The following is a 4,279-nucleotide window of genomic DNA, read 5'->3' as shown; positions in this document are numbered from 1 at the left end:
AGTTCACCCAACGAATGTATTATTGGTCGAAATTTGGGCTCGAATGTTCAGGACCAATGTTTGAGAACAGCGGGTTTGGCAATTCCTAATAAGTGGAAAAGTCATAATTGGTGGATGGCTGCAATTTTGCCATTACAACGTACGCAAAAGAAATAACTGCGAATATCAATGTTTAGCTACGAGCTTGGAAAATGACAATTACTGCAAATTTGCTGATATGGCAGCTATTTTCTTTTTTAATCTAGAAAGAGTAGTGTTTTTAATGCGAGCCTCATAAGTGTTGTTATGCCTCACTGTAGCAACACGCATTTTTCTACAAAGTGCAACAGTATCGCTTTGAGTATGCCGCATACACTTGCAAAAAATCACACCTATCATTTGTCGCCCAAAGTCAAAAAAGAAAATAGACCAATAAACAGTTGCCCTAAATGTGGTGACAATGCGTGTACATGCTTAAAGCAAAGCTGTTATGACTGGCCACAACTTTAAGCAATGCGTTTTTAGAACTACCAAACCCAAAAGCTGTCCTTTAGGTTGTAGGTTTGTGTGAGTCACTGCTACCTCTTTGCATTGTTTGTGCTCAAAGAAAAAAGGAGATCTTACATACAGCATCTCATCTGCTAACGAGTTCTTGCAGGATGTTTCAACTGTTTTAAACACGGCGTAAGTTTGTGTGACATCAAGCAGCGTGGAGAAGGCTCCCTCTTAGCTAATGCTGTCTGGACCAAACCCAAAGTTTGACCAAATGCATTTGGGTACGTGATATCCAAGATAAAATAAAGTGTTACGCAAATGATTAAAGCATGCTCCAGTGATGATCCCGCAGCCAGATCAATGGTGTGGCCCTTGCAGACGACTTTGTGTCCATCTTGGGCGATGATACAAGGGCCAGGAATAGGCACACCTCGTTCATGTGTCTCCTTGAAAAGAAACTTTGGTTCACTGCACTGCAGCAAAATGCCCTCTAGCATTTGCCAGAACTGGTAGCTACTCAATTCCTTAAATAGGTATCTACAACTTCAGCTAAACTAAACAAAATGGCATCTAAGTTGCAAACTATTTTTCGCCAAAGCATAAATGTGACTAGATCAATGACTGATTTTTACAAATGTGCTAAAGTATGGACTAGCACGTGAGCGAAGGCGTGTTAGCACGTTGAGCATAAAGAATGCTTACCAATGAGATCAGGGCAAATTCAGCTTTTTTTGGCCGAAGGTACTCGTCAATCTCGATGAAGCTCGTTCGAACCAGCATCTTTCGAATATGTTGAAGCTTGGCTAGCATGTCTTCATAAGAAGCTTCAAACCTCAGTTCGGCCTCAAGTGCAAGCTGCAATAATGTACACAGAGTGCTCAGTATACCTAGGATGCTAGACACAGTGACAAGGCTGAATCTCTGGAACTACACATTTCAATTGTGGTGTTCTTAGGTTTAAAAAAAATGGTGTCACAGAAAGCTAACAGAGCACTAGTTTTGTATATAAAACATGAATCACATTTCAGAAACAAAAACTGCAATTCCACAATGCTTGCACCTTTGGACAGAAAGGTGCACATTAAAGAAATGTTCCTGCCGTGTAGCAATGTTCATAGTACTATTTTTTCCAACTGTAACAAATTTTACCAAATCAACTAGAAGACATGGTGGACAAGACACCTAATGTGTGCACTACATGCACCACTCTAGTGTCATCTGGTGTATCTACTTTGGGATCCAACATCACCACCATTTCTTAAAGAAGCGAAAACTGTCATAACATTTGTGTGAAATGGGAAAGTCAAGAATTTAAATGTGGTCGTACCACGTCTGGGTTTAGAAAGTACACAGGAAGTTCATTCTCCGGGCTTTTCCGCCGAGCTTCCAGCGTTGCCTCCAGCAAGACTTTTATTCTGCTGACATCCAAATTTGCTGGGTCTGAAATGGCGTCCCTGATTGTCTGAAAGTAAGCGACATTTTTACAATATATTGCACACTAAGCATTCATTGAATAAATCTTTACCAATCTCAACTACTATGACGAGTTTTAGAGCTGCTGATAAACTGCATCCAATGATAACTATGAGGGTCGAACACGATGAACCAAACGGATACGAATAAAAATCGAAACGATACGAAAAATCCGCACTTTTCAAAACAGTAACAATGCAGCATGCGAACGAACAATGAGCTGGAAGTGATTTTTCTCGACAATCATTCACTACACCAGACAGACCCTGCCCGCCGGCGGGGAATCGGACACGTCACGCTCCGAACTTCAGTTAGAGCCTCGTCATGTCCCCAGCGGCAGCGATGCACTGCACTCACTCTACATGCACTCACTCTACACTGCACTGCCTTGCGAAACATCGCAAGGCAGTGCAGTGTAGAGTGACTTGATCAGCGATGTGTTCATTCGCAGCACATCTCCGTCGCTGACGATGGTGGATCGAAGCCTATCCTCGGGCGACTGATAGAGGGAATGGTGCGCCAGCGATACTTTCAACGAGCCCCAGACATTTAAAATGATGGCGCCCGGAGATTGGGGCGGCCACTCCAAGAGAGTAACAGCGCGCTCTCCCAGCAGTTCTTGCACATTACCAGCAGTGGGGATCGGCGGCCATCGTGTTAGAATATATAGTCACGTTCCAGGAATGGGCCGTCAAGAATGTATGGAATCAGTACGTCGTCTTTGACTGTCCTGCACCTTTCAGCGATGAACTTACCATCGAGGCGCATCAGGGGGCGTCGCACAACGCTTAGTAAATACCGGCTCATTTCACGCAGTAACGATGACATCGGCGCACTGCCCCTGACAGTAGCACGCTTCCTGACAATGCGGCCAGCGCGCGTCGCCGTAGCAGACGACGCCGATCAAGACCCCGCCACTCGAGCACCTACGCCTGCGCGCGCTGCTGCCGTCGCCTGACTCAAGCGCTCGCCGCATCGCGATGCAAGGCGCTCCGAGTTTTCCCCTAAGTGCGAAACAGATTGTACACCGGAAACAACAAAAGAGCCGGGCATGCGCGAAGATACTGCTCCAAGAGAGCAAGCCCGGTCTCTACTAGGCCGCCACTGTTCCCTCGGGAAAATCAGTGATATTATTTGAAGGTAGAGCGCCGTAAGGCGCGAGAAATAATACGTCACGACTGACTCAGCACGAGCGCAGCATACGCGAGAAAGTCTCTCCGACGAACACCCAGCAACACAAAAAAAAAGGGAAAAAAAAGCGCCCCGCGACTTCTACAACAGCAGTCAGAATATAAGCCACGCACGACGGAGTGCCGTGCTTGAGCGAGAAAACGCAGCGTATGTGTGTAATTACTTTGCTGTCATTCCAGCTAACAGCTCAATAGAAGCCGCGGCGGTGCGGTAACGTTTCGTAAGAACTTCACTTGTTACTTGTTACGCGAGCAGATTCCGTGAGCTTGACAATGGCGCGAAAACGTGAGCGCCGTAGGTTTGCAGCAAAATTGACATATACAATGACAGTAATAAGTAAAAGCGCTTACCTCTTTGTGAAGTCCGTGACGGATGCTAAAGCCAGGTCTGCTGTGACATCGAAATTTCTCAAACCGAAGAAAAAATCCGCACTTTTCAAAACAGTAACAATGCAGCATGCGAACGAACAAATACTTTGCCTCTTCGCAGTTGGCGCGGCTACGCTGGCGCGACGGCGTCCAATTTCGTCGCTTCCCAAGTTTGGCGCTGCGTTCGACAGTGATAAATTCAACATCGGTCGATGCGGATGATTTCAACTTGTCATACCCCGAATATACTATAGTTATCAGAGACACTGCCACGTCATATGACTTTTGGACAGTTTGTCCTTTTGAAGGCGGTGTGTGAAGAGTTCTCTTTTATTTAGCGTGCTACTCACGATAGAAAACATAAGTGGCGCTGAAAGCTCTAGCGACAAATACTATTTTTGCTTGAGCAATCCGTAAACTTTGTGTCTTGAAAGATTGAAATTCTACGACGTTCATTGCTGACTAGCTTGGGACTTGATTTTCTTTTACCCAGAGTTGCAGGTATAAACAAACGATGCCGTCGTATACCAGCGTAGCCGCCAAGCCATCATTCTCGTTCTCGAGAACAACGAAGGCTGGCGATCAGACGAAAAATTGCTGCAAATGTCTCATTCATTTCATATTTACCGCCAACGCACAAACCATTTCCCCCCTCTCGCGTGCTCAGATCCCACACTTCGCTTACGATAAATTCTTTGTTCAGTAAACATGGACGCGGCGCAAGGCGATTTCGTATGCGTTTCTTTTCAGCCACGCTTTGTGGCATACGGCGT

The 4,279-nt window shown here is 45.6% G+C and overlaps 1 long non-coding RNA gene across 1 annotated transcript; it reads right to left on the bottom strand.

The window, feature by feature from the left end:
* Nucleotides 1–263: 263 nt before the first annotated feature.
* On the bottom strand, nt 264–3,609 carry LOC135899492 (uncharacterized). Its single transcript, XR_010563629.2, has 4 exons — nt 3,489–3,609; nt 1,802–1,936; nt 1,177–1,329; nt 264–920 (listed from the first exon to the last, which is right to left on the bottom strand). It is a non-coding gene; the product is annotated as an uncharacterized lncRNA (long non-coding RNA).
* Nucleotides 3,610–4,279: the final 670 nt, after the last annotated feature.

This window comes from Dermacentor albipictus, chromosome 6 (assembly GCF_038994185.2).
Source record: "Dermacentor albipictus isolate Rhodes 1998 colony chromosome 6, USDA_Dalb.pri_finalv2, whole genome shotgun sequence".
Classification (NCBI taxonomy): Eukaryota; Metazoa; Arthropoda; class Arachnida; order Ixodida; family Ixodidae; genus Dermacentor; species Dermacentor albipictus.
The sequence above is the reverse complement of the archived record's forward strand: the minus strand, read 5'-3'. Positions and strand labels throughout refer to the sequence as shown.